Consider the following 14,897-nt stretch of genomic DNA (forward strand, 5'->3'; position numbering starts at 1 on the left):
AGCCATCCGCTTGCTAAAATGCAAATCGACTTGCAAAATTTATGCTTAGATAATAACAAACCCTTTTTTGCTAGCAATCAAATCTTCAAAAGTGTGTCAAACTCATATAGAATCTGTCACCTACATTCATACAATAGTTCATTCCAACTCCACGAATCTCTGAATCATTGTATTCAAATTTACCCATTTATTAGTCTCCTGCCAAAAAAAGCTCCAAATACCAAACGAATCCCAAAAGTCTATTCATTTTACAAATGAAGCACCAAATTCCTCGGATTTCTAGTTGCTATTATCGCCCATATTGAAATACTATTATGAATATTAAAAAATTCATAATTCATTGCTTTTAATCGAAAATGAAAATGAATAATATCATAAATCTTACTCATATAAAGATGCTTCTTCTGTTGAGCATTTAACAGATATTTGAGTCAATGTATGTGATGCTGGGCCATAAAGCCTCGAACGTCTCTATTTTTTCTACTCACATTTTTCATTCATGATGGAAATCGATGGAACAGAATAGACAAGATTCTGTTTCTTACGTCGGCTCTGTGGTTACGATCATAGTCACACAATCATTACAATCATTAACATCATCGTTTTTTCTATCATGCTGGGTAGTATTTAAGAGTAAAAATGATTGATTATGCGATCAATCTAACGAAAATTAAGCTTGGATATATTCTAACGCAATGAAAGATGAAGAAGCACCACGGGAGAAGTACCTGTTCTTAAAACCGTGATGCTATTTTTAACACCGAACCCTGAGCTAAAACTATGATGCTATTTTTATCACTGAACATTGTAATTAGTCATGTTGGAGCAATATACATATTTAGAAATTTATGTTATTCTTGAAAGAGATTTTTACTGATATTAGAGAAGCCTGAAGGCCAATTATCATAAGTATGGTGATAGAAAGGCAACTGAAAGCACGGGATAAGTTTTGAATCCCCTTGTTTGTGATACACTGTTCAGCACGTGAACTCAGCCCGCTGTAATTGATGCCTCTAGTCATTTTAGTACGGAAGACCACGAAAGACTTCACATCGAAACCCGAATAAAGCGAAATCTATAAAACAACTTTCTGGATCGTGGTATAACGTAAATACGTAAGACCAACTAGGAGATTAATTTACATCGGAGTTTCGAAACAAGAACCAGAAAATGCTATGAAGAACAAAATTATCGTATAACGTCTCTCCTCTCTGCTCTCTGCTCTCTCATCTCTCCTCTCTCCTCTCTCCTCTCTCCTCTCTCCACTCTCATCTCTCCTCTCTCCTCTCTCCTCTCTCCTCTCTCCTCTCTCCTCTCTCCTCTCTCCTATCTCCTCTCTCCTCTCTCCTCTCTCCTCTATCATCTATCATTTCTCCTCTCTCCTCTCTCCTCTATCCTCTCTCCTATCTCCTCGCTCCTCTTTCCACTCTCTTGTCTCCTCTCTCCTCTCTCCACTCTCCTCTCTCCTTCCTCCTCTCTCCTTTCTCCTCTCTCCGCTCTTCTTTCACCTCTCTAGCGACAATCAATGAGTCGGTGAACTTGGAGAAGACTTTTTTTTGGCCGAGACGGAGCAGTTGACCATAATACAAATAGAAGTAAGAAGTCAAGCTGATATTTTTCATCGCGAGAGGATTGTGTGCTGATCATTACAGTCTGCCGATTCTGACTTGAATGGCTCCTGCTCTTTCGGTCGGGAAGGAAGGGCAGATACTCTGATGGTTATTGCCCCTATACGCCATGGCCAAAAATCGCTTATGTTAAATCCGACGAATTTACATTTGCGCCAGAACAACATAGAACAATGGTGAAACCGGTGAAGTTCCTTCTCTTATAGTCACAGAAACACGCGGATATCGACTGTTCCTCTAAGCAGAAGAGAAATCGTCTCGGCCATCAATGGACTTAAACGGAGTTAAGCCGCTGGGGTTCCAAGAAGGACACCTATTTTGAATGTTACAATTAGAAGGGTGCCTGCCTGCTTCCTGCCATCCCAAAAATAATCCTGGAACACATCAAACAAGATCTCGAAATTTTGATAGACAGAGAGCAGGTTAGTTCTCCTCCACATATTTCTGAATTGACCACATCAACAATCTACGGACACCGGTAGAGTAAAAGTGTAGAAGAGGACTGCAGGCGTTTCGGTAATTCCTGTGACGAGTTGATGTACGCGGTCGAAATTTCACTGGTGGCAGTAGAATTTATATCGTGATTTGACGTCGAATACCAGTCGACTCAGCTATGAATGAGTACCTGAGTCAAATCAATGAAATGGTCTTGAATGAAATGCTTTACCACACTTCAAGGCCCTGATCCAATTGGGTTGTTGCGCCAACGATTATTATTAGTTGATGCACAACGGAGTGCAAACGCAGCCCTGAATGTGTGCTTTGCATTAGGAAGAGGAATTTTGAGTGTTGGCATGCTACAAACGGCAGCCGATAATTAGTATATAGGAGAGCCTGGAATACAATGAAAAAATAATTTCAACACAAATCAGCCTCTCCCACTCCGAGATAGCGCAGCATCTACTCTAGCAGACAATCTTTGAGAATGAAATCACAATGGCCATAATCTGCGGATATTACATACCACAATCAATAAAAATCGAACATCAACCACCATATAAAGCAATTCATGGCACTCTGTATGTGCCTCCATATGGTAGTGCTATGGCTTTTTGGTTTAGAGAGGTTACTAACTAACTTGAGTCCCACGTCACATCGATCAAAAAAACGACAAGATGGGGCTCACCACCAGCATCCTAACTATCGAAATGAGCTAAGTCCAAAATGTGACACCTTTCCAGCCAAAACACTAACCTCAATATTATACCGTACCGCCTATTCTTGCAAAGTCCAAAGTCGTACAGAGTGTAAATCTGACACCATACCTAGCATAATACTGCATTGCAAAAATGCAGTTTGTATTCATTAAGTGGAATTTTGCCACAAAGTTTTTTCTTCCTCATTGTAGTCAGGACACAAAGCAAATAAGCAGTGGTACCCCAAGCAGATACTTTTCGGCCGCTTGCTCATTTACATACTATCCAGTCGGCCGTCTAGTAATCTTTGATGCCATGCGCCTTACATCAAAGTTTTGTTAAAATTGCGGAAAATTGACTAACGAGAAAGTGTAACAGTCACGCTACTTGTTTTTCCAACACGAAAACACTCGGACACACGCGGCCCATTAAAATCAGAGATAACATGATCTTTTTATCCCCGGCCCTCCACGTACTCTCCCAAACTTTCCGGTTTCTAATTTTATTTTGTTCACCCGAATAGCAGAAATACTATTAAATTCCAAACAGGGGAATCTCAAAAAAATGCTACCATCAACGAACCATTCTATATTTCATGCACTTCTTCTTCCAGCATTCAACCCACCTTTTTTATATACAAAAATTTAATGGACATCAATGGAGAAATAAGCAGAGCAGAAGACAAAACCTGATTTCAAATCCACCAGAAGACCACTAAAGCTTGACAATATTCTAGAGCTGCTGCCTAGTTTTTACTTCTCGAACTACGATTTAAGAATACACTCAAAGTAGAGAGAGAGAGAGAGTCGAGCTAGAACCGGAACCAAAGAAACTGAGCAAAGGCAAAACGTATCCAATTTAAAATGTATCTTCTGTATTGAAAGTTACAGTTGAAGAACTAACGAAACAAAAAGGACCTATATAGTGTCTTAATTGCCAGAATTTGGACACATGAATTCGTATTCTGAACTTTGAATTGTATGCGTCATGTGTCGAACCTCCATCATCATCATCAGGCAAGAAATCCCCTCTGCAGGAACCCAACAGCTAATTAAAGGAGGATGCCCTGTATAAGAGCACTGGAGCCACTAGCCAGAGGATCATTAATAGGTAATCTAAACTGATGTCAGAAGAAAAAGGTGAGACCTGTATCAAGATTGCATTGGTGAGCCCTTGTAGTTTCACACTGGCAATAGCCACGTGGCTTTATTAAACAGCAGTCCACTTCTACTAGACTTCACCAAATTCGTGGCCAAATGTCTAAACTCTCACCAGGAAGTGCACTTAATCTACATGGATTTCTAGAAGGCATTTGATTCTGTAAATCGCAAATTACTTCTGTCCAAATTTACTCAATTAATGACTGGTCTCCTATCTTATTAACGGATCCTGCAACTTTTAATTTTATGATTGCTTATCCTGTTTATTTTTCTCTTCACTCTCGTGTATCATAAGGATCCACTCTGAATCTCTTACTTATTTTTTCACATCAACAAACTTTACTCTTCCCTTATTTGCCCTTGTTTGTCTTCTGGCTATGACCTTAATCTTCATCCTTCGATATCATTGGCTGTGTCTCTCTACAATTGACTTTACACTCTCTAACTGGCTCATGTTCAAGGAGCTACTCTGTTCAATTTTCACCTATTCCATATTCCTACTCTCTTGGCAGACATCCATTTTTCTATCTGAGTCTCAATCAAGACCTCGGTGTAAACCTCGACTATCAACTACGCTTCAACAGCCACTACTTTGACATCACCTAACATCGGGCTTCATATTGCGTCCCACTTCAGACTTTAACCAGCATTCTTACACTAAATGGCTAAAAGTATCCTTAAGTATTGCTCTCCAATCTGATTCTACTCCAGTGACTGTGCTTGAGTTCAACGCAAGTTCACTCTATCTCTCTTCTTCCAACCTGCGAGGCTGCCCCGCCTCCACTGACATCAGCTACCGGCCGGCTTCATACTTCCTTCGCCGAGCTGGAACTTTGTATCCACTCCCTGGGGCTAAGTTTGTTTTATGTGTGCTTTCTTCTTCTTCAGAATAAGGGGATCCTGCCACAATCAAACGGTCCCAACTAAACTGAAACTCGATCTTACCAATTTTGGCATGACAAGATATATAAAAAAGCCAACTATAGTTGCAACTATATTTTCATCTATTCTCCGACCAACCAGTGGTCTCTGGAATATTCTAAAACGTCAAACTAATTCTTACCACGTTTACTAAACTGATAACAAAGCAGGCTAACTAGCTTAAGTATTGGAAGTATGTAATTTCGCACTTACAAACAAATGTGCATTTGAAATTAAATCTCAAACTTAATAAGGTTATAAAGCTCTTCCCAGAATTACCGAACCCAGGAAGTCGTCTTTGCATGAAAGGCGTTTCTCAATGAAACCGACTGATAGGAGGAATTATTACTATCTGCTTCTCAAGATGTACGTGAACCGATTGACTTTAAAGTCACTAAAGTTTTAAGATATAAAAACTCTTAAACGCCCCTGGTCGCACACATGGGAAAATACCCAAGAAATGTCAAAATCAGCCATTATCCAACTGACAGATTTATTTTATAGTGTCTTACTTCTCGGTAACTTTCCCAAAAAATGAAAACTTTCCCAAAGTACAATAGTCCAAAGAAAGGCAAAGTTCCAGCACTTGACACTCGTATAAACCATCAATTCTGTTCCCCTCGCAATAAAATTATTCTTTATCACCGGTTTCTGTCCAGTAAAAAACCATGAAACTGTCGAACAAATTCATGGGCTATCAACCAAGGTAGGCCGAGCTTTTGAAAGTCGAAAGTGCGGGCACCTCCTTCTTTGATGCCTAGCAAGTGTTTGATATGATCTCGCATGATGGCCTCATCTACCAAATCAAAGAACCGCTCTCTGTAAAAGCCACCAAACCCTCGAGTCATACCTCAGCGGTAGAGGATTTGTTATAAAACAAAAAAGTTTCAGCTCAATAGAATCCGAAATTTTTGGGGGGGGGGGGGGGTTTAGGAAGGTGAAATGCAATTACGCATAAAGTGCCGGACTTCTCTCTCAGACGAAGCACCAGCTAAAACACCCCGATGAAGCGTCCAGGACTCTGGACCCGGAATCGTTTGACACATTACCTCAAGCCAGGCCTATCTAGTATAGAAGCAAAAACTAGAGGATTCGGGGAGCTTCAGCTATCCTCCTTTACGAAAAGAAGGGAGATCTTTTCGTCTTAAGAATGCCTTGAGTGTAACGTGACACTTGGCACTATGTACCACTCGCATCGTTTATGGTGTCCGGCTACTCAAGACACCCTTACGTCGAAAGGTGATGGAGATGGTGCTCTCACTTTCTGCAGAAGAAAAAGGTGTGGCAGGCATCATTCATCACGTCCTTGCAATAAGTACAGTCGAGCGACTCTGATTTTCCGATTGTATGCAGGTAAGATTGAAATACTCATGTCCGCTGAGCAGCTGGGTTAGATAATAGTCAACTTCACCATGCTTTTGATTGAACCACAGCCGCGTGCTCTTATAAGCTGCGCTTGATTCTGTTTCCCAAGATTGCTGTCATGTGCAAAGATTATGGGCTCTCTCTTCACAAGCGACAGTTTTCTTATTTCCCTCGCCTTTTCTGAGGTATATAAGCCTCCGCTTGGGAACATGGAATAACTTCTGCTATTATATTATTGCTGGCTCTGCGACGGTACGATAGGCGAATGCAACTCGCAAAGCCCCTCGTCTTTGTACGGTTTGTACAGTACATTTCATTACTGAGGGAGTTAGCCAATATTTCGGAACCATGAAGGAGGACGGACTGAACCACAAACGCAGCAAACGACGCTTGCAGGATGAGGAGCCTACGGCGTTGGACATCACCCGGTAAATCGCAAGCATTCTAGCCGCAACCTTATCCGCGGTATTGCGAATCTGCTCGAAAAAGTTATCATGATGCCCAGATATTTCACCACCTGCTTCGACAAAATCAAGGTTTCATCCACCTGGATAGGGAAGACTGTGGAAGCCCTCTTCTTGGTCAGCACAACGACTTCAGTTTTTTCCAAAACTAGGGAGAATCTATGCTCAGCCATCCATCTGCTCCCTCGTGGCATCACCATTTCCTGTGTGTATTGAGCTTGGTCAATCATGCGTGCGGTGCTGCAACTCGTCAACGTATCCGAACAAATGCGATTCATCAGGCATCTGGGGTGGTAGAAGGTTATCGTATAAGGTCCTCTAAAGGCCTGGATCGAGGGTAGATCTCTGAACTGCTTTCAATGTTACCTTCAGTCTGTGCTGTCCTCCCCGGGTCTCGTAAAATAGGACACGATCCTTTGAATAGTTCGTCAACATCCGCAATAATCTGCCTGGAGTATAGAAACGGGTTTCCAATGCCGCAAGCATGTCGCACCACCTCGCAGAATTAGAAGCATTTTTTACGTCGAGGATCACAAGGAGCACCACTCGCCGACAGTGGCGACTGTGTGAGTCAGCCATTTGTACTGCTTGGACCACCTCCTCAATGGTGTCAATTGTGATTCGCCCTGCTTTCAAATTATATTATGTTGTTGAACAGTCTGGCGCCAGTCAGTCGTGGTTTGATGAGCTTCTCGAATAGCTGTGTCAATCATACTGAGCGGATGATACTCTGACGGCGCCGCTGGGTTGCCTTTGCCCTTTCTTATCAGCAGAAGTCTCGCAACTTTCCAGCAAAAGGATAAGACACCCGCTGTCAAAAATGCGTTAAATGCGCCGAGTAGCAAGTCCGGCTTATATTTAAATACAAGTTTCAAAAATTTGCTGGGAATACCATCCGGTCCTGGTGCTTTTTTGCCCTTCATAGACAGGACCCCCTCATCTAGTTCTTTTGCATTGAAGAGTCGGCATTTCGCAGTACTCACTCCTTCATCAACAGCGTCAATTAGAAAGGGGTGGATCAGAAAGAGAATCCAGCATTATAGAACAGGTACCTCAAGGTCACTTCTTCGGCTTTTGCTGTACTGCTGACTTGTTCACAAGCAAGGATCTATTTACCTCTACCTTTGTTTGTGGGATGGTTTATTCTACAGCTTCAAATCCAGTCGTTGTCATGTTACTTGAACGCGTACATTGCCGCATTTTGGCACTAAATACCACGACACGGTACTTTCCTCCCTTTAACTTTTGTGGTGAGGAGTAAGTCCTTTTTACGGCAGACTTTACTTGATCTTAATCTCAGTCGTCGAATTTCAATTCGCATTTATCGCCAGTTCTATATGACCGATTTGGTTTCACCAGATTGCAAAGAAACTCTAATTTAGTAACTAAAAGATACTTTCGATAAAAAATCCGTCCAACAATTCCATTTTCTTGCAACAAATGATTTCCATTACTAAAATGGAATCCACAACTATTAATTGCATGTCCCTTCGTATTTCTGGTAGCATTGCTTATAATCACAACAGAGCAGGTCCCACTCTACATTACTTAGTATCTACAATTGCAAAACTTACTGCATATGATAGCGATAAATTGGACCATTACAGTAACCTAGCACACCTTTCCGGGCTACCTACTGTTTTTCCGCAATCTTTTAATGCATAAAGTCATACTAAAAGTGTTTATTTATTTTTCAATCATCAGGAACACATTGCATTTCCCTGTGCTGGGTCAATAGCTGCATGCATCAGAACTGCTATCACGGCCATTACATTCCATATTTTAATAGTTTTATTTGTATACAGATTTTAATGCATATTGAACAATTAATTTTACCAATCATCACATCATTTTTCTTTTCTTCCCCTTACAGGTGAGGATCGTAAATGCTGAAGACTAGCTTACGCACTTGCTTCATGCCAACACAATCCTGAAAGATAGACATCGGCTTATCGCTAAGCAGGTTTCTTAATAATGTCATAATTAATAATAATGGCTCGATTAAGAAAGTTTATGTGGTCATAGGTTATGCGTATGTTGGTGCAACTGGCAGTGTAGATAAGGACTCATTAAGTGAAGTGGATAAGTGTTTAGATACATGCGCTAATAAGAAAGATTTCTTGCCAACAGAGACCGTGTTTAGATTGGCCACTTAACTGCTGGAGATGTTTCGAAATACCGTGAAAGAGACTAAATGAAATGAAAATTATGGCAAGCGGTGGTCCCTTATTATAAAATCTTTAGGCAACAGGAGTCCTTCTTGCTGCACCTTCACTAATAAGCGGTGAAAACGGGAACTTGCAGGTCATGTGCGTAGAACGAGCAAAATAGTATACTCGCACTGGAACCTAAATATAACTTTACAAAACACCTTTCGGCACTATGGGAATCCAGCCCATAATGAAAGCGAATACCCCATATATCATCACTCTCGAAATTCTGATTTTAATCTGTAACTATTTCACATGAAAACATTAATTCCAAACGAACAATAACCACCACATTACCATCAATTACCTCCCCCTGTTCAATTAATCATTCCTAAATATAAATTGCTTCAATTTTCGCTCCATACTTAATAATTTTTGCTTGTAGACATGCTTTGTCGCACTTATCTCTACTTAAGTATCTCATTTCGAGCAATCTTGTACTTGAAAATGTACATTAAATCCATTTACTCTCATTCTAAATGGTTTCATAAACCATCACAATAAAAAAAAGGTCTATACGTGAAAATTCTTTGGGGTCGTTTAAATAAATGTTACAAATAACACGAGAACATAAATTATAGATAAATTCTCAGATATGCACGTATTCAGCTCGGGTCCGTTCTATTGGTCTTTTATTTGGCTATTGAAATTAGTTTTATTTGATTTGGAATACGCCGGTGGCTAGTTTTTGCACATTTGCGCTGCACTATTACATTTCAATGGATGTGTAATAAAGCGTAATAACAACGATTCAAAAACCCACCCACATTATGGGCACTGCATTCAGTTTGCAAGTGGATACTTAGAAAATTCCATTTGACCATATACCGGACCAGAGATCATGGTCCTTTAGAGTAGCGCAGACTAGCGTAAAGAAATCTTTAGTGAATATAATTTTAATTTTTAATGCCTCTTAAGCACTTTTAGGGGCAGCTCTATTCAGAGACGATAAGAAAAGATACAGTTGACTATTGTGGCACCAGAACCTTAGGCTCCATCCAAACCAAGTCCATGAACCAAAGCCGGAAGGGCTTCGACGTGGAGTTGGATGCGATTCTCTTCCTGGTTTGATTCCGTGAAATAGTCATAAAAACTGGCCTGAACTCTTCATAATTTGCACAAATATAAATCTTAATACAATTTTCCTTACACTTTTATGATTTGCTTGATGAATTGTGCTTTATTTGCTGCATCTTTTTTTCAATTTGCCGTTGAGGCTCAATTAGATACTTGGCCCCCTATTCGTTGCTCTGTTTTGATCATAAATTAATTTGAATGGCCAATTAAAAATTTTTATTTATAATTTGTGCTTGAAGGCTTGAAACCCAGGGTACCAGTGCGCGGCAATAATACATAGCTGAAAGCAAACATGAGGCATTGAGTTGGAATAATCTGGGTGCAAGCAAGCACCGGACGATTGAGACTGGCAAATTGGCTGCTTGGGCTCGTTGTTGCTTCAAATAAGCGATAGAATGAATGATAAAAGTTTCCATTTAACTCTTCAGTGTTGAGGGGTAAAACCTAAAAGACTACAAAGGTCCAGTTCGTGCCTGATTGGGTCAGATGCTGCGTTTATGTAGCATTCATCAAAACATCTAGAATTCAAGGGAGCAACAGACTAATCTTTAAGCTCCATATGTAAAATAGCAACCGAATCATTTACGACAACATCAGAACTCACAAACGGTACCAAGAAAATACAAGAGTTAAGTATCACAATCAAATTAATTTATGAACCAAATTTAATTTTATCAATTGCGGATTCAGTTAGTGTGGAATTAGACCAGGTAGGCTGACAGCAGGTTCTTCGGTCACCTGGCCGGTGGAATAACTTGATCGAGACCCCGCGCTGAGTTATTGTGAATATTGCGGTCCGAAAAAGCATTGACGACTTAGTTGCTCGATCATATTGTGGCGCGACAGGATTCGCGACATTCGAAGTTTATTTCGAATGTCGCGAATACCAGTGGACAGATATCGCCACCGGCACTCCAATGTAGAAACATGAAAAAGTATGTTTTTAAGGTTCTACCCATTTATTCAACAAATACCGAGAAGGTCGAGAGAAAGAGTGTGTAAAAGAGTCGGATGGCGTCGAATTTATATCCTTGCCGATCCAGATAGTGACGTTACTTTGTTGAGCATATCAGCTGTTGAAAGGCGTTGCCGTGTTGGTGCTGTCATGTCATTACCATGTCGGTACACTGCTCCCTCCTGAGTAGTTTTGACGGTTAACGGCTGAAAAACTACGTATCGAATATTACTCGCCTCTCACTCGCTGGTTACGCTCTTGGTCCTACATACGTTTTGGGAGCCAAACTTATTGGTCGTTGGGCTACTTCCGTTGGATCAGATGTTACTTCAAAAAAGACAGGTTTTAGTCGCTCGACGCTGATATTTGTTGCTTTGTCCTGAATTTCCATTTTAAAAACGTTGTCGGAAAGTCTTTCTAACACCTTATATGGTCCTTCGTACGGATGCTCTAGCGGCTTCTTCACTCGATCAATCCGCACGAACACGTGTGAGCATGTAGAAAGATCCTTGTGGACGAACACCTTCCTTCTATCATGTTGAGAGATTGGCGTTGCACGAACTTGCGTCATATGGTGACGAAATTTCTCAACGAAAAATTTCGGATCGGGAGGCATTTCCTCGTCGAGAAAGAACTCTCCAGGAATGCGAATCGTTGTCCCATAGACTAGCTCAGCAGCTGTTGCGCCAATATCCTCCTTAACGCTTGTACGAAGACCGAGCAAAACCGTTGGCAACACTTCGACCCATTCGCGGTTGTTGTGGCACATAATAGCTGCTTTCATCGATCGGTGCCATCGCTCAATCAATCCGTTAAAAGCAGGATGGTATGCAGTGGTTCGAATCTTTTTGCAACCCACTAAGTGCGTCAGCGACTGGAAGATCAAGGATTCGAACTGGGATCCTTGGTCCGATGTTAATATAGTAGGTGCTCCAAATCGTGAAATCCAGTTGGTGTAGAATGCGTCTGCGATAACATCTGCCGTAATTGATCGTATCGGAACCGCTTCAGGCCATCTCGTAAATCTATCAATCATAGTCAATACATACGAGTGACCTTATGATTGCGTTAGCGGTCCGACAATATTGATATGTACGTTACTGAATCTCGTGTCCGGCATATCGATTTGGCCATGCGATGGTTTTGCATGTCGTCCAATCTTACTTCGTTGACACGCTAGACATGTTCGTGCCCACTCGAGAATGTCCTTGGACATACTAGGCCAGACATATTTTCGGCAAATCAGCTTCTTCGTGACGCGTCCGCTTGGATGAGATAGTCGGTGAGTAATCTCAAATATTCTCCTCCTGAGAAGTATTGGGATATACGGCCGTATTTGGGAAGTTGACACGTCGCAGTACAACATTGTATCCTTGTCGTCAACTCGCAACTTTTTCAAATCCAAGGTTGTTTCAGAACGCAGTAGATGTTGGAGTTCCTCATCGTTTCGTTGCGCTGTAGCTAATTCTTCGGTGGTTATGGCAACCGGCAATGTAACAGCACTAATTCGGGACAAGGCGTCTGCTGTAACGTTTTCCTCGCCAGTGGCGTATATGATATTGGTCGAGAATTGGCCGATATAGTCCAGTTGCCTTAATTGCCGTGGACTAGCTTTATCGGCTTTCTGTTGGAAGGCAAACGTTATCGGCTTATGATCGATTTTGATTAATAACGGACGACCTTCGACCATGTAGCGAAAAAACTTGACTGCACTGTAGATTGCTTGGAGTTCTCGATCGTAAGTGCTGTACCTACGTTGTGTATCGGAGAACTCCTTCGAAAAGAAACCGAGCGGTTCCCAAATATCGTTGTTCCACTGTTCGAGAACTGCTCCCATAGCTGTGTCCGATGCGTCTGATTTGATGGCCAATGGTGCATTCTCAATGGGATGTCGTAGTAACGCAGCGTTGGCAATTTGCTGTTTGCACTTTTCAAATGAGACATCTGCTCGTGGATTCCATTCGATTTTGCATTTATCCCGTTTCCTTGCACCAATGAGATACTCGTGGAGAGGTGCTTGAATTTCGGCTGCATTCTGCAACGATTTTCTATAAAAATTAACAGCTCCTAGAAATCGTCGCAAATCGGCAAGTGTAACGGGCTCGCCCATGGGCTACTCGATGGTTGGCAAACTCCCTGTTGTAGCATGTAGTCAAATTCGGCCTTTGCTTCGCGCAGTTTTTCGGGTGTTAATCGTCTGGGTCGGTCAAAAACAGGCGGTCCTTTAGTCAGGATATGGTGGTAGATATCATGAGCCATCACTTTCGCTCGGTCAGATGGAATTGTGATGTCGATAAAATCTCTCAGAATGTCATCATAATTTTCGCTAGACTTCAGTGTTGTCATACCACAAGTTATGGTGCCGGTGAGCTTTGCGGTGCAGGATAAGTTGGTCTTTTCGTCGATTATCTTCCTCCTGCGTAGGTCCACTAATAAGCCATAATGGTGCAGCAAATCGACACCGATTATTGGTTGTCGAACATCCGCTAAAACGAACCTCCAGGTAAACGGTCGTCGTAAGCCGAGGTCGAGCGTTATGACGCGATGTCCATATGTTTTGATCGGCGTATTGTTGGCGGCATAAAGCTGAAATTGCATTGGCGTGTGCTGATTTTTGTCTTTAGGCAAAACTGAAATATCAGCACCGGTATCCACCAGTAAATGCATGCCGCTTTTCCGATCGAGTACTAATAATCGGCTGGGTTTACTGTGAGAGGGGTCGTCCTCGACCGCCGAAATTCGGGACGACGAATTAAGTTTTCCGAAGTCGCGGAATTATTTTGTCACTTACATGGCGGTCGGCAATTACGCGCTTGTTTCCCAAACCGTTGATGAAAGAAGCAAAACCCTCGATTCCGTGAACCTGATCTTTGCCTTCTGGTGCTCCGTTGTTTGGATCGGGACCGGTTGCGTGTCGTGATTTCCAGTCGGTCAATTCGGCTCAATATTTGCTCCAAGACATCATTTTCCGTGGATGCCTTCTGAACGGTGGAAATGCAAGGCAGTTGTTGCATCTCGATCATTAAATCCGCCATTTTCGCCAATTTATCGACGTCTGCTTCGTTAGAAATCGCTAACACAATTCGAATATTTTCGGGCAATTGCTCAAGTAGCAACGATCTTAGCATGGCGTCAGTTACCTGCTCTCCGCCAGTGTTTCGCAAGTCCTGCAGGTAATGCGATGGTCTCTTTCCTTCCAAATTCTTCCCTTGGAAAAGTCGTCGCAGCTTGGATTCGGCGGACTCTGCAAATGCTGCCAATATCCTCTCCTTCACGGCTTCGTACTTATTTGTTGCCGGAGGATTGCGTGCTATCGATCGAGATCACATGCGGAAGGATTTCCGGCTCGCCAAATTGTATCACGTACTTAAATCTTGTTTCGTCCGACGTGATGCGATTAGTGTGGAACGTAACCTCTACCTGCTCAAACCAAAGTGCCGGGTCGGGTCGATAAAATGACGGATATTTTTGTATGCGTGCCGCGATTAGCTATCGGCGGCAGGAAATCACTCTGAAGGGATGTTTTCGGCGTCTCTAGCGATTTGGATTCAGTGGCCATTTTGAAACTCGCGCTTAGTGTCGATTAAACGTATGGAAATTTAAGATCACTGCACTTTTTATTTTAACTCTAGTCGTCGGGGTCACCAATGTAGAAACATGAAAAAGTATGTTGTTAAGGTTCTACCCATTTATTCAACAAACACCGTGAAGGTCGAGAGAAAGAGTGTGTAAAAGAGTCGGATGGCGTCGAATTTATATCCTTACCGATCCATATAGTGACGTTACTTTGTTGAGCATATCAGCTGTTGACAGGCGTTGCCATGTTGGTGCTGTCATGTCATTACCATGTCGCTATACACTTAGTTCAGAACTCGCTACAAGAGTGAGGAACAGAGTAGGTGGCAAGAAACGTCAGATAAAAAAATAATAATAAGAAAAAGAGTGAAGATAGTTGGCAGTCATTGAAAAAAGAACGAGTTT

At 41.9% G+C, this 14,897-nt stretch overlaps 1 protein-coding gene across 1 annotated transcript in view; it reads left to right on the plus strand.

The window, feature by feature from the left end:
* The window catches only part of LOC119660232 (zinc finger protein MSN4), a 660,817-nt gene that overhangs the window by 260,521 nt on the left and 385,399 nt on the right, over positions 1–14,897 (plus strand). The window lies entirely within an intron of this gene.

The sequence above is a fragment of the Hermetia illucens genome, chromosome 6 (genome assembly GCF_905115235.1).
Source record: "Hermetia illucens chromosome 6, iHerIll2.2.curated.20191125, whole genome shotgun sequence".
Taxonomy (NCBI): Eukaryota; Metazoa; Arthropoda; class Insecta; order Diptera; family Stratiomyidae; genus Hermetia; species Hermetia illucens.